The sequence below is a fragment of the Macaca fascicularis genome, chromosome 10, assembly GCF_037993035.2.
Source record: "Macaca fascicularis isolate 582-1 chromosome 10, T2T-MFA8v1.1".
In the NCBI taxonomy this organism is placed as follows: Eukaryota; Metazoa; Chordata; class Mammalia; order Primates; family Cercopithecidae; genus Macaca; species Macaca fascicularis.
In genome coordinates this window covers 62,320,026-62,334,973 of record NC_088384.1, presented here as the reverse complement: position 1 = coordinate 62,334,973, position 14,948 = coordinate 62,320,026, and the positions used below count along the sequence as shown (strand labels likewise).

At 43.8% G+C, this 14,948-nt stretch overlaps 1 pseudogene; it reads left to right on the top strand.

Annotated features, from left to right (window-relative positions):
* Nucleotides 1-13,521: 13,521 nt before the first annotated feature.
* LOC141407882 (V-set domain-containing T-cell activation inhibitor 1 pseudogene) lies at nucleotides 13,522-14,401 on the top strand (annotated as a pseudogene).
* The last annotated feature ends 547 nt before the right edge of the window (nucleotides 14,402-14,948 follow it).

The following is a 14,948-nucleotide window of genomic DNA, read 5'->3' as shown; positions in this document are numbered from 1 at the left end:
GTAGCAGACGCTGTTTGGCCCTGCCCACCTCCAGCCTGACCCCTCCACCTGCACGCCTGCCCAGCCTCCAGTGCCCGCCACATCTTTACCTGGGGACTTTTCCCGACCTTCAGAGCTCACTCTGCCCAGTAGCCAAAGGTGCCAATAATTAACACGTGGAGCTATACGGGACCAAACACTGACGGGAATTGCGGTGTAAGCACCACCCCCCACCCCCCGACACACACCCCCCTGCACAGAGTGACTCTTAGAGGCGCCTTCTACTCCGCCTCCCAGAGATCCGAGCAGGAGGAGCTTTAGTTGATTGCATTCCTTATTGCCTCCTATGTAAATGCTGTTGTGCCTACCGAGACTCCCTTTCCAGAACTGTCGCACCTTCTTTCAGCTGCTGTGAGCGTGGGACCCTCGAATAGGAAGAATTGCCCTCGGCTGACAAAGGCCCCTTAATCCAGAGCCCCCCACCCCCTGACAAACACACACACTGTGTCATCAACAGAAGGATGATACGAGGTCTCTCCTCTTGTTTCAAAAGACAGCTCTGCAGAGGCATTTCTGCTCCAAGCCCCTCTCCCTTCATGGATCAGACCAAGTCAGCTCCTTGCTCAGCTTGTTCCCACCCCATCTTGGCCCCTCATTCCTGAGACCTTGTCTCAATAGTTCTCAGGCACCCAGACCCCGTCCCTGGCTCTGCTTCTAGGAACTTGAGCTCAGACACTTCCTGTCTCCATCTTGCTTTTACCTGGGTGTTCCTGGAATGCTCAGCTCAAAGTCTACAGAGCCCTTCTTTCACCTCAGGTGGAACTCCACAGGGCAATCACCATCTCCCTGCCCAGACCTCCGGAATCTTCTCCAATCTGGACCCCACTCCCAAAGCCCAGGCTGCTGTCTCAATGTACTCCTGCATGTCTGACCCAGTCTCCCGGGGCGCTGAAATGCAGCACACTCAGAGCTGAACACAGCAGCCTCCCCTGCAGCCTACACCTCCCCAGGTCTCCTCTTCCCCCACCCCGGGGCCCACACAGAATCGAGCGTCATCCTCAGCCCCTCACTCTCTCCACGGGCTCTCCTCCCAGGACTGAAAGTGATGGCGATGGCCGACCTCTCTTGGCTTCTTACTGGGGGCAGCTATTATTATAAATACCTTGTCACAATGGCCACATTTCATCCTGACCACAGCTCTATGGGTAGATAATATTATTGTCCACATCCTTCAGATGAGGAAGTGAAAATTTCAAGTGATCGAATAATTGCATAAATTGCCCGAGGTCACTCACTATCCAGTGGCAAAGATAGGATGTGAATATAAGCAGTGAGAGCTCACAGCCTAACTCTGACTCTGGGTGACTTGCCACCCTGCATCCCTCTTCAGATCCTCTCAAAGTGGCGTCTTCTCTCCTTTGCCTGCTCTGATTTGACTGTGTGCCCTGAAGTTCATTTGTTGCACCTTAATCTCCAATGCAGCAGTGTTGAGAGGTGGAGGCTTTAGCGGGTGATTAGGTCAGGAGGGCTCTGCCCTGAGGAGTGGATCGATACCATTGTTGTGGGAGTGGGTTAGTTATTGTGGGAATGGGTTAGTTATCGTGAGTGTGGGTTAGTGACCACGGGAGTGGGCACATGAGTTTGGCCCCTTCCTGTCCCCTCTTCTGCTCTCTCTTCCTCTCTCACCATGTGACACCTTCCACCATGTGATGTGGCAGCAAGAAGGCCCTCCCCTGATGTGGTCCTTTGACCTTGAACTTCTTTCCAGTCTCCAAACCATGAGCCAAATAAAAGTGGTTTGTTTATGAATTACGCAGTCTGCGGTATTCTGTGATCGTAGCACAGAACAGACCATGACACTACCCATTGCCACAGGATGGTTCAGACCAATTGCTCACTTGCTGGAGTGGAATTTATTTTTTAATCGAGGGCTATTCAGTATACAAATGAGTTTCAGAGTACCCTAAAGAGGTGGCTTCTAAAAAACAAAAACACAAACACAAAACAGCAGGTAAAGTCCTCCTTGTCCCACTCCTTGGCAGTTCTGTGACCTTGACCCAGGGACACAGGGAGTGGGAGGGTTTTCTGCAGCAGCGATGGTGGGTGTCCCGTGGCTACCCTGCATGCTATGGCATGCTCACTGCTGTGCCCTGTGGTGATTTGGTCTTGTTCCCAGGTTCCTGGGCTGCACATCCCTGTCCATCCTCTGCAGCTGCCCATCAGTCTGGGTAGGGAAGTGTACAGGGGAGAAATAATGCCATTCAGTGAGGCTATTTTCTGTGTAAATTGGCTGGATGACATTTCTGTGATTTGCATCCAATAACCCTGTCTAGGATGTATGGCCAGGGCTCTGCCCTCTGGAATCTCCACCTACCTCCTTCATGCCCCTTCCTGTACCCCACCACTGCCATCTTTATTCCACAGCCACAGTGATCCTTACTTAAGCACAGCCTATTGCTCCCTACTGCAAATTCCTCAGTGGCTTCCCCTTGCCACGTGGGCAATGCTGACTCCTAACTCCTTCCTGCTAGTGACTGAAGAAGCGATGGTATCACATGCCCAGCACGTCAGTGAACAAGTGGGCTCTCGAGAGTCAGCAATCCGGTATATCCTATAAAACTAACCCAGGGTGCTGGGATCAGGGTTGTCCATCCTCTCATCAGCCCCATGAGAGCATCAACCCCCGAGTTCCCTTTCTTGGCTGGATGTTCTGGTTACTATTTTAAGGTAACACATTATCCCAAAACTTAGCTACTTAAAATAAATGATTTCATTTTGGTCACAGTTTTGTGGCTGAAAAATCTGGGGAGAGCTCAGCAGGCCGTTATCACTTAGAGCCCTCCCGTGGTTGCTAACTGAGACTGCAGTCATCTGAGGGCTCAACGGGGCTGGGCTGGGTGCTCAAGGCAGTTCGCTCACATGGCCCAGGCTGATAGGCCTCGTGGGCTCTCGGGGGGAGTTGGGAGCATCCCATAAGAACCAGGCAGACGCTGCACGGCCTTTCCTGGCCCTTTCACAGAAGTCAGAGCATTACTTCCATCACGTTCAATCAGCGAGGCCATAGTGTGACTTTTGGGGAAATGGCACTTTTGCTTTCATGGGCTCCTTCTTCTATAAAAATATTTAAAGGTATATTTTGTGCCTATGTTGGTATAAAGGTGAATATAATCCAGTCTAGATTCATTGTTGTATATTCTTTATTATCGTATTCATTTTTCCTTCTGATTTTAAAATATATTCAAGGGCATTAGAAGCATAGGTCCTGGGCATTGTACCCAGGGTATTAGCGTGCACTGGCCTTGATGACTGGTCTAAGCAGCCACAAGCCACCATATTCAAGGATGAAACACAGATTCAAGGTGGAACACAGGACCCACCACATCGCACTTACAGGGCCAGCACCAAGCAGTGCTCAGCCATCCATCAACGCCCAGTCCAAATGGTTCCTCACCGCAGGGCCTCCCCAGGTTTTCCTGCCCCAGCTGGAACAAAATCACTGCTGCACTCTTGAAGCACTTCATGGTCCTTTGGTCTTATTGTCTGATTCTTAAGCTCTTTTCGTTAACACATCCCCTGGACAAATGTTCTTTACCTTTCAGGACAGTGGCTTCGCCGGTGGCCTCTGGAAGAGGCCTCCTTACTATGTGCCAGTGGTTCTCAAAGTGTGGTTCCCAAAAGTGGTTCTGGCCATCTGGGCACTGGCCAGAAAAACAAACTCTAGGACCCCACCCAGACCTCTGACATCAGAGACCTTGGGGAGATCCAAGATCTGTGTGTTCACAAGTCCCCCAGGGGACCCTGAGCCCCACTCAAGTTTGAGAACCACATCTTCTATTAATGCTTCATGAACCATGTATCCTGACTGATTTCACAAATATGTTCTGGGTGCAGAAACACACAGTTATTCTCAAATGCTCTAAGGAGCTATGAGGAAAGCTTGAGTTCAGCACTAGGATAATAGTCAGCACCAGACATGAGCTTAGGGAATCAGGAAATTGAGGTTCCAAAAGGAGAAGGAAAAAAAGAAAAGAGAAAATTTTATTTTAAAATGTTACATATCAAAAAATACATTCGTGGGAAAACTCACAGTCACTATCGGTGGGGCCCTTGGTCTGTGCCAGGCACTGCAGGGCTTCACAAGAACCCGTTCACTTAGCACTTGTGACAGCTCTGATGAGGGAGGTCCTGTATTGTCCCCATTCTGTGGGTGAGAAAACCAAGGCCCAGAGCTGGGACCAGCCCAACAGCCAGGGGAGCGGTCAGGACCCGAATCCTGATGGTCAGGCTGGAAGCAGCGAAATCTCCACGGGGCGTGGTCTGTGGCTTAACCTTGGTTTTGTTATTCATGTTGCAGCGCTTGGGATCTAGAGAGGTCTGACTCTTAAGCTGTTCCAACTGCTGTAGATGCATGGCGCTATGGGCTTGAGGCAGATTTCCCAGAGGCTCACATACACCATGGCTGGTCTTTTCCCTTTAGGTCCTGAGACAATAGGAAAATCCTGGGTAAGAATCCAAGTAACACTTTGATTCCAAAAAACATATTTCTCTTTCTCCTTTTCCAGCCTCTTCACTGTCTCTCTCCTCTCCTCTCTCTCCTCTTCTCTTCCTTAGCTTCTTCTTGTTAAGTTCCATCTGTAAGAAAAAGGAACCCAGGGGCAAGTTAAGCTCAGGAGAGGACACAGCAACCAGCCCCTGAGCTAAGACCACCCTCCAACCCCACAGCAGAAAAGGTCAAGAGCAGAGGGCACAGAAGGATCTGCCTCTCCTCCTCTCCCCCGTGGCAGACAAAAGCAGGTGCACTGTGTGGACCTCAAGAGGGTATGAGGGAGGTGACACAAGCCACGCCAACCAGAAGACCACACCTGGGCATGTGAGGGGCCACTGAAGGACAGGCCGAGAGCTGCCGCTGAGCTTCATTTCTGGCGTTAAACAAGCACTAGGTCATCTCTTGGCAATGGAGAAACCTACCCGGCCACTGATGATGCGCTTTTAACGAGCTCATATCAGAAGTGAACGCAATCACCATCCTAGCTCACAGCTGGCACCGAGGCTCTAGGCAAAGGTCAGAACAGCTCTCCCAGGGCCACGTGACTGAGGGTTCCAGCCTCTGCTTGCTGGGTGCCCACCTACTACAAGGAGGTAGGCACGAGCTATGACCCTATTTGGAGGTCTTTGTACCTCCTTCTGTGCTCAACTCCCAGTCAGCTCCCTCCAAGGCACCCGCTACAATTGCAACCATTCACTCACCTGCTGGTTTACTGCTTTACCTGTCCGCCTTGCCAGATGCTGCAGCTGACAGTGCTGGGGCAGCTGGGTCACCTGCTGCCTCTGTATACAGTTCACACACACACCACGGCTCCTGCCTGCAGCGCCTGCCACTCAACCAGAGGATGCCCCAAACCGAGGAGTGTACCAATTAGGGCTGAAGTCCTGGAATCAGAGGGTGATGCCTCCAGCAGCCACTCTTGACAGATGACACGGGTTGATGGGTGATACCTGGCCAAGGGGTGCAATTATCCTGTTGTAGGAAAATCCCAAGGAGAAATCACCTTGCATAGTCGCCCGAGGTCCTGGTGTGATTGAGCCTTGGGAAATGCCACTTGTTGTCACAGCTTCTCTGTGTCCCTGCCCCCTCCCCTACTAGAACTCCCTGGGTTCCTCCCACATTACTTACTTCATTCAAATCCCTGTCTCAGAGTCTGCCATGGAAAACCCAAACCTAGACTGCCCATAAGCTCCAGAACAGGGCTGGGTCTGGCCTGGGGCTGCTGTATGCCAGGGCCCCGCACACTCCTGGTGCAGAGCCAGTGCTTGGTGAAGGTCTGCAGCAGGGGAACAGGCCATAAGATGGAGGAGTCTCAACCATATGCCTGTTGACTGACAGGGTCTCCTGGGAGAAACTCAGCTCTTCCGCATTCGCTCCACATTAGATCTGGAGTCCTCTCCCCAGTCCTGTGCCCACACTCAAGGTCTGATCCAAGGAAGACTGGCTGGGAGCATGTCATCCACTGTAACCTCAGTGCTCAAGAGGAAATAACGGCACCCCAACAACAGACTCTCACAGCCCAGCCCTGGGACTGTCCTCCTGCAGGAAGAGGCTGAATATTTTTAAAAATACAAGAGGAAGAGGCTGAGGGATTTACAAACCTGTTTCGTCCACTGGTTTCAACGAAAGCGTGGAAATGAATGTCACTGAGCTGCCACCCTGGAACTGCTTTGTTTGTGCTGGGTTTTCACTGATGAAGGCCAGCAGAAGTGGCAGCGTGGCTGGGGCACGTTGGAGACTCTGGCATGTTGGCTGCAGCAGCCATCTGTGTGGACCCAGTACCTCCAGTCCATCACCCTGAGTGGAGGGTTGCAGCATGCTTGTCTGATTACTGACTCTTCTAGCTCACTCCCCCAAATACACTAATAACCAGACATCCTGAGATCAGTCGGAGAAATGCTCATGAAAGAGTGGAGGAAGAAGAGAAGGAGGAATCAGAAGTGAGAGGGTTCAACAATGAAGAAGACCCATCCATCGCAGACACTGGCCACCACATGCATTAAATCAGCCCTTCCTGGACACAACAAAGGCCACTATCCTAAGTTCAGCTCCCTGGAGAGACAGGAAATGCCAAATGCTGAGACATTTTTTTCCTAAACTACAATTATAGTCAAGTCTTTTGTCTGCCAAAGGGGAAAGTATTCTGCAGTGGTTTATGCTCTTCATCCTCTCACACACTTAGAGGAACTTTGAGTACATACTTCCCATACTGCTGAGAGTACATCATAGGTTCTGGTCCTGAGGGCTCCTGTCTTTCATTTCAAGTAGGAGGTAAATTTTAGAGTGCCCTGGCCAAGGAGGGAGCCCATTCAGATGGTTGCAGGAAGGTGGGGGGCCTTCAAATTTTATTTTTGGTTTACATAATACTTAAGATGCATGCACCTAACAAGAGAGGATCAAAACACAGAAAGTAAAAACTGATAGAACAGCAAGGAAAATATAAGCTATATAAAATTCTTTACTACATTAATGGTTGGAGACTTCAACACTCCTCTATCAGTAATTGGTAGATCTAGTGGGCATAAAATCAGTCAGGATATAGTAAGGAACAGCAACATTTATCACTGGATCTAACTGACATCTATAGAGTACTTCAACCAACAACAGCAGAATACATATTTTTCTCAAGATCACGTGGAACATTCAACACATATGCCATATTCGAGGCCATAATGCATATCTTAACAAATTTAAAAGAATAGAAATTATACAAAATATGTTCTCAGAGCACAGTGGAATTAAACTAGAAGTCAAAAACAAAAATCTACCAGAAGCTGAAAAAAAATCCCCAAATATATGGAGATTAAGCAATGTACTTCTATTTTACAAAAGAATTTAAAAAGTGTCAAGAAAAATTAAAAAGTATTTTTAACTTAATGAAAATGAAAATACAACTTACCAAATGTGTGGAATGCAGTGAAAACAGCACTTAGAGGAAAATATGTAACATTAAATTCATTTGCTAAAAAAAAAAAGGAAGGGCCGGGCGCAGTGGCTCAAGCTTGTAATGGCAGCACTTTAGGAGGCTGAGACGGGTAGATCACCTGAGGTCAGGAGTTGGAGACCAGTCTGGCCAACATGGTGAAACCCTGTCTTTACTAAAAATATAAAAATCAGCTGGGCATAGTGGTGCACGCCCGTAGTCCCAGCTACTTGGGAGGCTGAGGCAGGAGAATCGCTTGAACCTAGGAGGTAGAGGTTGCAGTGAGCCGAAATGGTACCATTGCACTCTAGCCTGGGCGACAGAGTAAGACTCTGTCTCCAAAAAAAAAAAAGAAAAGAAGGAATATCTTAAATCAATCATCCAATCTTCCAACTTAGGAAATTAGAAAAAAAGAAGGGCAAATTAAATCAAAAGTAGATATAAGAAAATAAATTTTAAAATTAGAGAATAATTCAATAAAATGGAAAGTAATAAATCATTAGAAAAAATAAATGAAACCAAAAGCTGACTCTCTGAAAAGATCAATAAAATCAGTAAACCTCTATTCTGGCTAAGTGAAAAAGAAAGAGCTACAAATTGCTCATACGATAAATAAAAGAAAGGTAATCACTGCTGATCCCATGAACATTAAAAAGATAATAAAGAAATATTATAAACAATTATATGCATACATTTGATAAGTTGGATGAAATGGATAATTTTTCTGAAAGACACAAATTACCAAAACTCACAAAAAGAGAAATAGATATTCTAAGTAGGTCTGTATCTACTGAGGAAATTAAATCAATAACTAATAGCCCTCAAAAAAAAAAAATAAAGCACTAAGCCCAGGTTATTTCACTGGTTGCTCCCACCAAACCATTTAAGGACAAAATAATACAAATTCTCTAAAGTCTCTTCCAAAATATAAAAACAAAGGGAATTCTTCCTAATTCATTCTATGAGGCCAACATTACTGTACTACCAAAACTAGATAAGGACATTATAAGAAAGGAAAAATACAAACCAGTATCTCTCATGAACACAGATGCAAAAATTATCATCAAAATATTAGCAAATTAACCCAAAAGTGTATAAAAAGAATTATGCCAGGGACAATGGCTCATGTTTGTAATTCCAACAACTCAGGAGGTTAAACTAGGAGGATTGCGTAAGGCCAGGAATTAGAGACCAGCTGGGCAACATATAAAGACCCCTGTCTCTAACAATAAAAATAAAAATAAATTAAATAGCCAGCCATGGTGCTGTATGCCTTTAGTCCCACTACTAGGGAGGCTAAGGCAGGAAGATCCTTTGAGCCTAGGAGTTCATGACTCCTAGCTATGACTAGAGCTATGACTGTGCCACTGTACTCCAGCCTGGGTAACAGATTTAATCCCAGGTATGCAAGCCTGGTTCTACATTTAAAAATCAATTAATGTGGCCAGGCACAGTGGCTCATGCCTGTAATCCCAACACTTTGGGAGGCCAAGGCAGGTGGGTCACTTGAGGTCAGGAGTTCAAGACCAGCCTGGCCAACATGGTAAAACCCCATCTCTACTAAAAAGATACAAAAATTAGCTGAGCATGGTGGCAGGTACTTGTAATCCCAGCTACTCAGGAAGGCTGAAGCAGGAAAATTGCTTGAACCCAGAAGGCGGAGGTTGCAGTGAGCCAGGATCATACCACTGTACTCTAGTCTGGGTAACAGAGCGAGACTCTGTCTCAAAAAAAAAAAAATCAATCAATGTAATCTATCACATAGAAAAGAAGAAATCATATTGTCATATCTTCAAATGCAGAAAAAATGACAAAATGTGACACCCATTCCAGATAAAGAAAAAAATCCTCTCAGAAAACTAGGAATAGAGGAAGACTTTCTCAACTTGATAAAGAACATCTACAAAAAACCCACAACTCCACAAAACAACCAGAAAACAACAAAATGGCAGGACTAAGTTCTTACTTATCAATAATAACATGGAATGCAAATGGACAAAACTGTCTAATAAAAAGATATAGAGTGGCTCAATGGATTAAAAAACAAGACCTACAATAAACACATTTAATCTATAAAGACACACATAGACTGAAAATAAAGAAATGGACAAAGATATTCCATGCCAGGGGAAACCAAAAAAGAGCAGGAGTGGCTATGCTTATATCAGACAAAATAGATTTCAAGACACAAACTATCAGAAAAGACAAAGAAGCTCACTATATAATAATAAAGGGGTCAGATCAGCAAGAAGATATAAAAATTATAAATACATATACACTTAACATTAGAATACATAAAGAAAATATTATTAGAGCTAAAGAAAGAGATAGGCCCCAACACAATAACAGTTCCCTTACTTTCAACATTGGATAGATCTTCCAGACAGAAAATCAGCAAAGAAACATCAGACTTAACGTGCACTACAGAAAAAATTGACATAGGAAGTAGAGGTCATTTTGTTAAGTGAAAATTGCTCCCATGTTTTCAGGTATCTTTATAGCAATGCCCCACATCTTTGGTACCAATTTTCTGTATTAGTCTGTTATCACACTGCTTTAAAGAACTCCCTGAAACTGGGTAATTTATTTTACAAAGAGGTTTAATTAACTTACAGTTCCATAGGCTATGTAGAAGGCATGACTGGAGAGGCCTCAGAAAACTTACAATCATGATGGAAGAGTGAATGGGAAGCAAGCATGTCTTCACAGGGTTGCAGGAGAAAGAGAGAGAGTGAAGGGGAAGTGCTACACACTTCAAACAATCAGGTATCATGAGAAGTCACTCACTATCATAAGAAGAGCAAGGGGAAAATCTTCCCCCATGATCCAATCGCCTCCCACCAGGTCCCTTACTCAACACTGGAGATTACAATTCAACATGAGATTTGGACGGGGACACAGAGTCAAACCATGTCACCCATAAATATATACACCTACTATGTACCCACAAAAACTAAAAATAAATTTTTTAAAAGCCTACAGCTACCTTCATACTTAGTGATGAGAAACTAGATGCTGTCCCATTAATTTTGGGTAAAAGGTAAGAATGTCCCCTGTCACCACTCCTATTCAATATCATACTGGAAGTCCTAGTCAATGCAATGAGAAAAGAAAAGGCATATAAATTGGGAGGGAAGAAATAAAACTGTCTTTGGTTGCAGATGAAATGATTGTCTACGTAGAACATTTCAAAGCATCAGGGAAAACTGGAGCTAATACACCATCACAGCAAGGTGGCAGGATACAGGAGTAATAAGCAAAGTTAATTGCTGCCTTATATGGCACCAATGAGTAAATGGGATTTCAAATTAAAAATAGAACACCATTTACATTAGCACAAATAAATGAAATGTTTATACCTAAATGAAATGTTTAGGTATAAATCTAAGAAAATGTGTACAGAATCTATATGAGGAAAACTATAAAACTTTGATGAAAGAAATCAAATATCTAAATAAATGGAGAGATATCCAAGTTCATGAATATGAAGACTAAATATTGTTAAGATGTCAATTCTTCCTAACTTAATCTATAGATTCAAAACTATCCCAATCAAAATCCCAGCAAGTTGCTTTGTGGATATCAACAAAGTAATTCTAAAGTTTGTGTGGAAAGGTAAAAGACTCATAAAAGCCAACACAGTTGCGTTGGCTGAAACAGAACAAGGCTAGAGGACTGACATTACCTAATTTCCAGTCTTGCTATAAAACTACAGTAATAAAGACAAAATGGTATACATGAAAGAAGAGACACATAGGTTAATGGAACAGAACAGAAAGCATAGGAGTGGACCTACATAAATACATTCAACCGATCTTAACAAAGACACGAACACAATTTACTGGAGACAGGATAGGTTTTTCAACAAATGATATGGGAATAATTAACACCCACAGTCAAAAAAATAACATTACACCTTACCCAAAAAATAACTCAAGATGAATCATAGACTTAAATGTAAAACACAAAACTATAAAACTTCTAGATGATAATTTAGAAGGAAATCTAAATGATCTTGGATTTGGTGATGACTTTTTAGATACAACCCCAAAAGCACAATCCATGACAAAAATAACTGATGTTAGACTTTATTAAAATTAAAAACATCTGCTCAGTGATACACATTGTTAAGATAATGAAAAGACAAGCCACAGACTGGGAAAAAATATTTGCAAAGCACAGATCTGTTAAAGGTCTTGTATTCAATACATAGAAAGAACTCTTAAAATTCAGCAAGAAAACAAAAAACCCAGTTTTTAAGTGGGCAAAAGATCCGAACAGACACTTATGAAAGAAGATATACAGATGGCAACAATTATATGAAATGATGCTCAACATCATATGTCATTAAGGAACTTCAAATTAAAACAATGAGATTACACGCCGAACACAATGATGAAAACCCAAAACACCCACAACACCAAATGCTGATGGAATTGTGGAACAACAGGAACTCTCATTCATTGCAGCGAATGCAAAATGGTACAGCTAGCTTGGAGAATGGTGTGGCCACTTGTTACAAAGCTAAACAGAGTCTTACCATGTGGTCCGGCAATCACACACCTTGCTGTTTACTCAATTGAGTTGATAATTTATGCCCTCACAAGAACCTGCATAGGAATGTTGATAGCAGCTTTTTCCTAGTAGCCAAAAACTGAAATCAATCAAGATGCTCCTTCAATTGGTGAATATATAAATAAATCCAGGCAATGGAATATCTTTCAGTGATAAAAAGAAGTGAGTTATCTAGCCATGAAAAGATGTGGAGCAACCTCACATGCAATGCATGTTGGTAAATAAAAGACACTAAAGTGACATAAGTGTCATACTTATTGTATGATTCCAACTATGGGACATTTTGGAAAAGGCAAAACAATGAAGACAGTAAAAAGATCTGTGGTTGCCAGGAATTTGGAGGGAGGAAGAGACGGATGAATAGGCAGAATGCAGAGGACTTTTAGGGCAATGAAACTGTTGTATATGATGCTATAATGGTGGATACATAACATTATACATTTGTCCAAAACCACAGAATGTAAAACACAGCCAGGCATGGTGGCTCATGCTTGTAATCCCAATGCTTTGGGAGGCCAAGGTGGGAGGATTACTTGACCCAGGAGTTCGAGACCAGCCTGGGCAACATAGGGAGACCTCATCTCTACAAAAAAAAAATTTTTTAAATAATGCACAACACAAAGAATGAACCCTAATGTGAAATGCAGACTTTACTTAATAAGGCACCAATATTGGTTCATTGGTTATAACAAATGTACCACACCACTGCAAGATGGTAATAATAAGGGAAACTGTGGAGGAGGAGGGGTGTATTGGGAACTCTCTGTACTTTCTGCTCAATTTTTTAAAATAAAGAAAAAGTCTGGTTGCTAAAGCTGGCAAGGTCCACAAAGCAGTTCTTCTCACCACTCTGGTTTTTACCCTTTATTTGTGGCCCCTGAAAATTCCCCTTAAATGATGAGAGATAAGCTGTGACTTTAAGAGGACACATACGACATCCAAGTTCAAGAAGCACTGTATTGCAGCCTCCCACTGCTCCCTGATTCCTCCAGAAAAGCACAAGGATTTAATCCAGATAGATATAAATTTCACCTGGGATCATTTATTATTCCACATTCTTCTTTAAGAAATATGCTAGGCTGGGCGCAGTGGCTCATGCCAGTAATCCCAACACTTTGGGAGGCCGAGGCGGGTGGATCAAGAGATCAGGATATCAAAACCATCCTGGCTAACACGGTGAAACCCAATCTCCACTGAAAAATACAAAAAAATTAGCCAGGCATGGTGGCGGGCGCCTGTAGTCCCAGCTACTCAGGAGGAGAGAATAGGGGGCTCTGGGAGGTGGAGCTTGCTGTGAGCAGAGATTGTGCCACTGCACTTCAGCCTGGGTGACAGAGCAAGACTCCGTCTCAAAAAAAAAAAAAGAAAAGAAAAGAAATATGCTAAAGAGCCGCAGATTGGGTCTTCATGAAAACAAAGGAAAGGCCATGAAGTTTCCAGAGTATAATTAGCATCATCATCATTCTGGCTGGAACACCTACACTCATCATTGGCTCTGGTATTTCAGGGAGACACTCCATCACAGTCACTACTCTCACCCCAGCTGGGAACACTGGGTAGGATGGAATCCTGAGCTGCACTTTTGAACTTGACATCAAACTTTCTGATATTGTGATACAATGGCTGATGGAAGGGGTTATAGGCTTTGTCCATGAGTTCAAAGAAGGCAAAGATGAGCTGTCAGAGCAGGATGAAATGTTCAGAGGCCTGATAGCAATGCTTGCTGATCAAGTGATAGTTGGCAATGCCTCTCTGCGGCTGAAAAACATACAACTCACAGATGCTGGCACCTACAAATGTTATATCATCACTTCTAAAGGCAAGGGAATGCTAACCTTGCATATAAAACTGGAGCCTTCAGCATGCCAGAGGTGAAAGTAGACTATAATGCCAGCTCAGAGACCTTGCAATGTGAGGCTCCCTGATGGTACCCCCGGACCACAGTGGTCTGAAGATCCCTAGTTGACTAGGGAGCCAAATTCTCGGAAGTCTCCAATACCATCTTTGAGCTGAACTCTGAGAATGTGACCATGAAGGTTGTGTCTGTGCTCTACGATGTTATGATCAACAACACGTACTCCTGTATGATTGAAAATGACATTACCAAAGCAACGGGAGATATCAAAGCGACAGAATCTGAGATCAAAAGGTAGAGCCACCTACAGCTGCTGAACCCAAAGCCTTCTCTGTGTGTCTCTTCTTTTTTTGCCATCAGTTGGGCACTTCTGCCTCTCGCCCCTTACCTCATGCTAAAATGATGTGACTCGGCCACAAAAAAGCCTGCAAAGTCATTGTTGCAACAGGGATCTACAGAACTATTTTGCCACCATATACGTCCTAGTTTTATATTTCTGGGAGGAAATGAATTCATATTTAGACGTCTGGAGTGAGCAAACAAGAACAAGAAACAAAAAGAAGCCAAAAGCAGAAGGCTCCAATATGAACAAGATAAATCTATCTTCAAAGACATATTCAAAGTTGGGAAAATAATTCATCTGAACTGGACAAGTGTGTTAAGAGTAATAAGGAAAATCCAAGTAGAGACAAGTGCATCCCCAGATATCAGTGACCTCCTCCTACCTATCAACTGGGGAATGAGAGGATAGGATACTGCGTATCCTTTGTCTCTGAAATTTTAGTTATCTGTGCTGTAATGTTTCTCTGAGGAAGCTCCTGGAAAGTCTCTATCCCAACATATCCACATCTTATATTCCACAAATTAAGCTGTAGTGTATATTCTAAGACGTTGCTAATTGACTGCCACTTCGCAACTCAGGGACGGCTGCATTTTAGTAATGGGTCAAATGATTCACTTTTTATGATGCTTCCAAAGGTGTCTCAGCTTCTCTTCCCAACTGAAAAATGCCAAAGATCATAACTTTAGCATAAACAAACCAGTCTGTAGCACTGATTTTATAAGTAAAC